The following is a 9,801-nucleotide window of genomic DNA, read 5'->3' on the forward strand; positions in this document are numbered from 1 at the left end:
AAGGTTTTTGATGTCAAGTATGTTTCCTCCTGGTACTTCGGTTTCCTCCTCCAGTCCAAAGACATGCATTGTAGGCTGATTGGCATCTCTAAATTATCCATAGTGTGTGAATGGGTGTGTAAATGTGCATGACCCTCTCCAGGGTGTCCTCTGCCTCGTGCCCCGTGTTCCCTGGGATAGGCTCCAGGCTCCCGGCAACCCTGTGTAGGATGGATGGATAGATAGATGGATTACTCAAATACTACATGAACCTTAACATTAAGATAAAAACAGTCAATATAGCTAATACAAATTAGCAATATATGTAATGCTAATATATATGTTAAAGCAACTAGTTTAATGAGATAAGATGCAGGTAAGACAAAGAGTCACAACTTGCCCTTGGCTAAACAGTGAGATTTACTTTAGCTTAGCTTATTTTTTATATATATATATATATATATATATATATATATATATATATATATATATATATATATATATATATATATATACTTTTTGTTATATTTATCTAAATCTGAATGGAGGTAGAATTTGGTGATAATACTTCACAGGCCAGAGCAGAATTTCCACAAAGGACATTTTGTGCCGACCAACATGTCCGGGAACGATAAAGTTTATCAGACAGACTGAAAAAAAAAAAATCTGCTCATCTCATTTCATTGTTTATTTTGCACTGTAACATTTTGGACTGTGTGTAGTATATGCAAATGTGGCGGAAGGGGCGTCGTCAAGTGTCAGCTGTTAGACCGCGTTTACTTAATAAATCAATGAAAGGTTAGACTACAACCCCGCTGGCTTCCATGTCATCTGAACGTTACCGGGTGTGCTGACCCCATTGGCTCTCCACATCCCAGCACGCCCTCATACTGTCGCTTTTAGTTAAAGTAGTTCTCTCTCTCTCTCTCTCTCTCTCTCTCTCTCTCTCTCTCTCTCGCTAAAGTGAAACCGAAAAGCTGTTCATTCGAATACTCATCTATAACCTCCATGACACTCATATTCAGGCTACAGGACTTTATTTTCTTTTGTAAAACTATATGTTTGGATGTAGGTGAACAAAGGCATGATGTTTCCAAACGGTGAGTGAAAGAGAAAGTGGAGAGAAATAAAGAGTTTACAGAAGAGGAGAGGAGAGTGTGTAAACATACAGTAGGAGGAAATAGGAGAAGTGAATTTACAGTACAGACAGAAGTTTATTATCATTATAATGATACTGTAGGCCTGTAAGAGAGCGGAAATGTTCAGACACAGCTGTGTAGCACTTCCTCTTGAGGTTCTGTACAGATGGGACTAAATGAAAGTGTATAATATATTGATTTAAATCTTTATAAATGCAATATATATACACACACACACACACATACACACACACACATACTGATCAGCCATAACATTAAAACCACTGAAAGGTGAAGTGAATAACACTGATTGTCTCGTTTCAATGGCAACTGACACAGGGGGGGATTTATTTATTAGACAGCAGGTTGGAAGCAGGAAAAATGGGCATGGGTAATTATCTGAGCAACCTTGACATGGGCCAAATTGTGATGTCTAGACGACTGGGTCAGAGCATCTCCAAAACTGCAGGTGTTGTGGGGTGTTCCCGGTATGCAGTGGTTAGTACCTACCAAAAGTGCTTTAAGGAAGGAGAACCAGTGAACCGGCGACAGGGTCATGGGCTCCCAAAACTCACTGATGCGTGTGAGGAGCGAAGGCTAGCCTATCTGATCCGATCACACAGACGAGTTACTGTAGCACAAACTGCTGAAAGGTCCATGCTGACTCTGATAGAACGGAGTCAGAACACACAGGGCATCACAGCTTGCTGCGTATGGAGCTGCGTACACGGTCCTCACTGCGAAGCATGGTGGTGGGAGCATCATTACACTTAGATAGACTCTTGGTTGCTTTGATGTACAGTACACATATAACGTACACATGTGTACACACATAAACATGCATATATAAACACACGTTTATTTCCATGCAACTGATTTTTTATCATATGTCGTTTCCTCATCGAATGAAGATTACACAGAGCTGCTGCTGTTTCGCCTGATGATCGTCTTCTCTGTTTGCATCTGGAAAAAAATATCATTGGCTCGCTCCTTCAACTCTCAGAACATCACTGGTAATATAACCATTTTATCTTCGTCCTTTTTTTCCCTTTCCTGTATTCCTGTGCTTATTTCCACTGCACCACAGAACCTACAGAGGAAATTGTGCATCATTATCATATGTTATCATGACTAGGGATGGGCGATATCTTATCGTTTGCGATATACCGGTAGAAACCAAACCAGTAGAGTACGGCGGAAGGTGGCCATGAAGCTGAGGAGTAGTTCATTGCTAAACCTCTACAATCTAGAACTGGTTTGGTTACAGAAAATCAGTTTTACTTTTAGATCAATGTTTGTGTTTCTGAGGCTCTTAAGATCACAGCTGTCACTTATCTGCTAAAAACAGTGGTGAACGGTACTGTATTTTATATCGGCACCGATATCGTTATCGCAATAAATACCAGAAAATATCGAGATATAGTTTTAAGTCCATATCGCCCATCCCTAATCATAACACATCACAGGAAGTGATTTTTATCTTCTCTGTCTTATCTTTATCTCTATCCTTCTATCATATTATGAAGGAACAGAATTTCAAACCTCTTTTAATTATTCACTTTTTTTACAAAGTATAAAATATATTTTTCATAAATGTATATCTGTTATTTTTTAGATTATTTTTGTGTGTGTGTGTGTGTGTGTGTGTGTTTTAGACACCGCTCCAGCCCAGTCTCCTGCCTCTCCTACTGCTGGATTCTCTGTTGTTGTGAATGCTGAAAAAGGCAGTATTGTTAATCTTCCCGCGCTCATTAACAGCACCTTCTCTGATCACGTTGCCTTCGACATCACAGCCAATACTCGTATGCAAATAGTAATATATTTATTTTCTTTTAAATATCCATAATTCATTTTCATTTTGTGCTAATTGTGCAGCGTTTGCTCGCAGTTCTGTACCCATCGTCATTGCTCAAATAGTTTTATCATAAATGAACCAGTTTCTCTTTCGCTTTCCAGCTTAGATAAGATCTAGCTAGCTAAACTTTTAACCCTTAATGCTTAACTCTTTGCTTAATGTTTTAATCAGCACTAGAGATGATTCTTGGACGGATTATTTGAGCCTTTTTGTATGATTTTTGTCCTTCATTCGATCTTTCTGTTTCTCTTTGCTTGTTGTTTCACAGAACCTAGGCAAAATGAAACTGAAAAGAAACACTTGGGTAAATATGTGACTTGATCTACCTAGCCCTACTTATCTTAAACAAATAAACATGTATTTAATCGAATTAGGGGGAAATCCACAACGATCTCCAGTGTGAGCCTCTTGATGAAACCGTATCTACAAAACATATCCCAGAAAGCTGTATGTAAGGGGGCCAAGCACTGGTGATGGCCCAGTATTGCTTAATTATTTTACTTTGTTCAAATTCTGTTTGAAACAGCATTCATCACTATTGTATCATGATGAAACCGTCTTCATAAACTGGTGGATCTAGATAACTACTGGATGCTAAGTTTAGCCCGCAGTGATTTGCTGATTTTAAGTGCATTTCCTGGTTTGTATAATGAATGGAGATATGTGAAATGTTTTTAAGCTCCTTCTCTTCTTCTGCACCATACAGACTCGTCTACAGAACTTCTGCAGACATTTCTGGCGAGCCACAAAGCCAACATGAAGAAGAAAATCGAGTGCATTTTCGAGGGCAAAAAGGACGCGAAGACTAAAACACTTCTGAAGAAGGTCTACACGCAGCTGTACATCACCGAAGGAGAATTCAAAGACGTTAACAAAGAGCACGAGATTCTGAGAATCGACAAAGCTTTCTGTGTGCAAAAATCTCAAGACAAACCAATCAACTGCAATGAGATTTTCAGCGTCCTGGGGAAGAGTGAAGAAAATAAAGTCGTGCTCACCAAAGGAATCGCAGGAATCGGAAAAACGGTATCCGTGCAGAAGTTTATTCTCGATTGGGCTGAAGGAGAAGCCAACCAACACGTAGACTGCATTTTCCTGCTGCCGTTCCGAGAGATTAATCTGATTAAAGATAAAGAATACAGTCTTCATGAGTTACTGATGGAATTCTACCCTGAACTGGAAAATCTCAGTGGAACAAATTTGTACAGAGATCTCAAGCTTGCGTTTGTCTTAGACGGGCTCGATGAGAGGCGACTTCCGCTGCAGTTCAACGTGCGTATGGTGAGAAGCGAACACAATAAAGCATCTGTGAATGCTCTCATCACAAACCTGATTGAAGGAAACCTGCTTCCTTCTGCTCTGATCTGGATCACCTCTCGGCCAGCAGCAGCCAATCAGATCCCTTCGCAGCATGTGAGCTTGTTTACAGAAGTGCGAGGATTCACCGATAAACAAAAGGAGGAGTATTTTAAAAAGAGAATAACGGATGTGAAGGACGCCTCTAGAATCATCTCGGAGGTTAAGAAGTCTCGGAGCCTGTATATCATGTGTCACATCCCCATCTTCTGCTGGATCACCGCTACGGTGCTTCAGGAAATGCTGGTGCACAATGACGGTGAAGAAATTCCTATTACACTGACTGAAATGTACATCCACTTCCTGCTTATACAGATGAACATCAAGAACCAGAAGTACGACGACAAAGTGGAGCGAGATTTGAAGAAACTGCTGGAAATGAACAGGGAAACCATCCTGAAACTGGCCAAGCTGGCATTTAAACAGCTGATGAAGGGGAACATCATGTTCTATGAAGAAGACCTGATGGAGTGTGGTATTGAGGTCAGCATAGATTCAGAGTACACTGGGATGTGTGCTGAGATCTTCAAGAAAGAGTCTGTGCTTCACGAGAAGAAGGTTTTCTGTTTCATACATTTGAGCGTTCAGGAGTTTCTCGCTGCACTCCATGTTTTCGACTCCTTCCTGAACAAAAACATGAACGAGTTGCAGGATTTCTTCAGTGGTTCAGACCATATAGACCATACAGACCATATAGACCCTCAGCTGGATGTTTTACTGAAGAAGGCTGTTGCTAAAGCCAAGGGGAGCGAGAGTTCTTCGGTTCTTGTTGGGCATTTCCCTGGAGACCAATCAGAAACTCCTGCAAGGCATTCTTACACACACACAGATAACCAAAAAGAGCATTAGCAGAGTCATCCATCATATCAGGCAAATGCAGAACAACCCTCCTGATGTCTCCCCCGAGACATCCATCAATCACTTCTTCTGTCTGATGGAACTGAAAGATCTCTCCCTGTACAACCAAATCAGTAACTATCTGTGTAAAGACAAGTTTCCAGAGAGAGTGTTGTCTTCATCAAATTGCTCAGCTCTGGCCTACTTGATGTTAATGTCTGGGGAAGTTTTGGAGGAACTCAACCCGAAAAAGTTCAACCCGTCCAAAACGGCCTACAGGAGACTCATCCCTGCTGTGAGGTGCTCCAAAAAAGCTTGGTGAGTTAACTTCATGCCCAATTTTCTAGCATTCCTCTTTTTCTTCCTGGTATTTCTACAGCTTGTCATGTTGGCTCTTTCTGATGTTGTCATATTGGGTCCTTCATATAATTCCATTCATACAATACACCTTGAATGCTATATTGTCAGGCTTGCTGGTTGTGAGCTCACCGAAACGTGCTGGGAGACCGTGGCTTCAGCTCTAGAGGCAGAAAACTCGGTTCTGAGCGTGCTGGACCTGAGCGATAATTACAGAGTGGAGAAAGGAGCTACGTTGGTTTCTGATGGACTGAGGAGTTCACACTGTAAACTGGAGATACTGAGGTCAGCACTGTTACTACCGTCAGGTCCAAAAGTCACCATGAGAGATCTTTTTATAAAAATGAAACTGAAACTAAGTGTCATGTTCATAGCTTTTTTATCTTTTTTCTATGGTACTGAAGCACATTTTGAACCACATGACTCACGAGTCATTTTGGACTTGACGGGACATTTTATACTAACTTTAATCACTGTCTTAAGGTCAGCAAGATGCCATTTTTCCCAGAGCAGCTGTGCTGAACTCGCTTCAGCCCTCACATCAATTTCATCTTCTCTGAGTGAACTGGACCTGAGCAACAACGACCTGCAGGACACAGGACTGGAGCTGCTCTTTGTTCAGCCGGAAAATTTATACTGTAAACTCCACATTCTGAGGCAAGTATTGATAAATAACGACGAAAAATCATTTAATTATTGGACGTAGTGGAAAATACGTTCCACTTAGCACACACATGGTTTATGTTAAATTCTTAAATTGATCTTCTTTTGTACGTTATTATAAATGATGAAATCTTTGTTTTTGTCTGTGTTCTACTGTAAATCCAGGCTGAGCTGGTGTAACCTCACGGAGAAGAGCTGCTCATTTCTCTCCTCCGTTCTCCACACTTTAAGAGAGTTGGACCTGAGTAACAATGACCTGCAGGATTCAGGAGTGAAGATCATTTCTGAAGGACTCCGCGAAGAACAGTGCAAACTACAGATACTGAGGTTAGTTTTCAAACCATTCTCTACAGCAAAACTGCGCCGGTCAGGAAGTTGCTTTCATTTCCTTCTTTCTTTTTTATTTTTAGGTTGTCCGGTTGTTTAGTGACAGAAGAAGGATTTTCTTCACTGGCGTCTGTTCTGAGTTCAAACTCCTCGTCGGTCCTGAGAGACCTCGATCTGAGCTACAATAACCCAGGAGATGGAGGAGAAAAGCTGCTCTCTGATCTCCTGAAGAATCCCAGCTGCAAACTGGAGACACTCGAGTACGATTTTCGATGCTTTGTGTATTTTCAGGCAATAGACAGATCACACCGATGGAAAAAACCCCACTCTCAGATCTCTTTACAGCCGATGTGGTGTAGACTAATATAAATTATAATACACTGCTATAAATCTATTTCAAATAATTGTAAATTACTAATGTGATTCTTTGATAAGGATTTTTCTTTGTTTGTTATTTAACTGTAAAATTCTGTTCTTTCTGTAGGACGGAACCAAAAAGTGAACGATTTATCAAAGCGGGGATCAGAAAGTGTAAGTTCCTCCACCTGTCTCTTAGTTTTCTTCTTGTCCTGTCTCATTCTCACTGGGTCCCTCTCTGACTTTTCTTCTCCTTTATAACATTAGCAAGGTCTATAACTGGTCAAAAATGAAAGTGCCTTTTTTTTTTAATCTTTGGAGCATTTTTGCATATTTAAAAAATAAAAATCATACGTAGCGGCGAGATACTGTGCATCATACTGAATTATAAAGGATATCTTGTCATTTAAATAATTGACAGACCACAGTAGTACGTTATTACTTGCTTAGTAGTAATAAGCAATAAAACACCATGTGTGGTAATGTTCTTGTAAAATGCTGAGTGGCATGGTGGGGGGGTAGAGCGGGGTTACTCTTACTACACTCTACTACCCATTTCTCTCTTGAAGTTGTTGAGAAACATCAAGAAAATGCGAGGCACTAACTTAAAGTTACAGCTTTACCACTGACTGTTACAAAGCGCAGACACTGGAGACTCCTTCCTTAAATGTCACATAAACATTCCCTTTAAAGAAACCATCACCATATCAACTATTACGCATGTATTTTATTCAATTTATGTGGAGTTTATTATATTGCATGTCCATTTACGTCTGCCGTAAACGTCCCTGTGAATGGGCTGTTACTATAGAAACAATAGCATAATAGAACGAGTGCATTAATATAAACCTATGATTTGCAGTTGCGCTAATGTCAGCTGATGTTATAGACTATTATTCAACAGTGTAATATCATCATAATTTGCTCTGGTGTATAAGATACCCTTCGTTATTTCTGTCCTATTAATATGTATTACTGATCCAGAAACATCTCTTGTCTGTAATTAAAAAGGCTCGTTACAGTTAGACTAATGAATGTTAATTCTGGGCTGTATCTGATAAATTATAATACTATTATGAGATTAATAATCCTTTTTGTGTTACTGCAGATGCCTGTGAGCTCACGTTCAACCCAAACACGGCCAACAATCGTCTGTGTCTGTCGAACAGGACGGTCTCGTACACGATGGAAACCCAGCAGTACCCAGATCACCCGGACAGATTTCAGGTGTATCGGCAGGTTCTCTGTAACGAGAGTCTGAGTCAACGCTGTTACTGGGAAGTCTGGTTGGAAGGCTCTTCACCCATAATTGGCATCACGTATCCTGATATTCAGAGGAAAGAGGAAGGCATGCTGCTGTTGAACTCTCGCATAAAGCTTGGGTCAAACCCGGTCTCCTGGGTGCTCTGGTGTGTAACCAACAAATACTACATCGCCAGGCACGATTCAGACGACAGAACCATAGACATGCCAAGGTCTAACAGGATAGGTGTGTATCTGGACTGGCCTGCTGGAAGATTGTCCTTTTACAGCGTCTCGCCAGATACACACACACTTACACACATACACACATTCTGCACGGTGTTTGAGAAGCCGGTGCATCCGGGGTTCAGCGTGGAAAGCGGCTCTCTGACTTTGTGCCAGCTGGATTAAATGGCCAAAATAAATGAGTGAAATGATTAAAAGTAAAATATTATAATTTTAATGTGTATCTGATCTTTTATAAAAGTCTGGAATCAGTGCTCTCCATAAATCAAAATCAGTCTAGTCGAACATTTTATACAATTTTTAAAAGAGCTGTGATATGGTGATAGCAGTGTAGATTTATAGGGTTCACATCAGTTGTAGAAATCTGAAAAAAGTTTTGATCTGTCACTCTGGTACACTTAAAAAAAACATTAAAAAAAAACAAACTCACACTCATCAAAACTGGAGAGCTGAGGATCGGGAAAAGACCAGGCGGTGTTTTTCCTATCATCAACAATCCTGTTTTGGTGATCCTGTGCCTTAGTGTTACCTCAGTTTCCTGTTCTTGGATGACAGGATGTGATGTCATCTTCTGCTGTTGAAGCTCGTCTACCTCGATGTCCAGTGTTTTGCGTGTTCTGAGATACTTTCCACCACTTTTTCTGTCCAGCACTGTTGTAAAGAGTGGTTATTTGAGTCACTCTAGCCTTCCTGTCAGTTTGAACCAGTCTGATCTTTCTCCACTGACCGCTCTCAACAACAACATTGTATATAAACTGTAGAGACTGTGGTGTTGGAAACAGCCCAGATTCTGAACTACTCAGAACAGCCTATCTGGCACCAACAACCAGGCCATTCTCAGTTATTGAGATGACATTTTTCCCTATTGACCTTTATTGTATGCGTTGTGCTGCTGCCACATGATTGGATGATTGGATAAGTGCATGTATGTAGGTGTTCCTAATAAAGTGGCTGGTGATGTAAATGTAACAAAAGTAGCTTTAATAAGAATTTAATGTAAACCAGTGTTCATAAACTGGTGGGTTGCCACCCAAAAGTGGCAAGATAGATAGGGGGTAGATAGATAGATAGATAGATAGATGATAGATAGATAGATAGATAGATAGATAGATAGATAGATAGATAGATAGATAGATAGATAGATAGATAGATAGATAGATAGATAGATAGATAGATAGATAGATAGATAGATAGATAGATAGATAGATAGATAGATAGATAGATATTGTTTTATTTGTCAGGCTAGGTAAATTGCACTTACTCAGGATTATGTTCGTGCAGCTATAAAACGGCCCATTTTCATATTAATGTCATCAATAATTAATTTTGCACTCCAGTATAAGCATTTAGTTTATTAAACTTGATATTTTCTTTTAACAACACAATAATGTATGCTGTTTTATAACCTGTTCTAAGGTGGTAAATGATTAATTTCCAACTTTA

General features: G+C 40.0%; 1 pseudogene; it reads left to right on the forward strand.

Annotated features, from left to right (window-relative positions):
* The first annotated feature begins 968 nt into the window (after nt 1–968).
* Nucleotides 969–9,620, forward strand: LOC128602320 (NACHT, LRR and PYD domains-containing protein 12-like; annotated as a pseudogene).
* The last annotated feature ends 181 nt before the right edge of the window (nt 9,621–9,801 follow it).

The sequence above is a fragment of the Ictalurus furcatus genome, chromosome 26, assembly GCF_023375685.1.
Source record: "Ictalurus furcatus strain D&B chromosome 26, Billie_1.0, whole genome shotgun sequence".
NCBI classification, from domain to species: domain Eukaryota; kingdom Metazoa; phylum Chordata; class Actinopteri; order Siluriformes; family Ictaluridae; genus Ictalurus; species Ictalurus furcatus.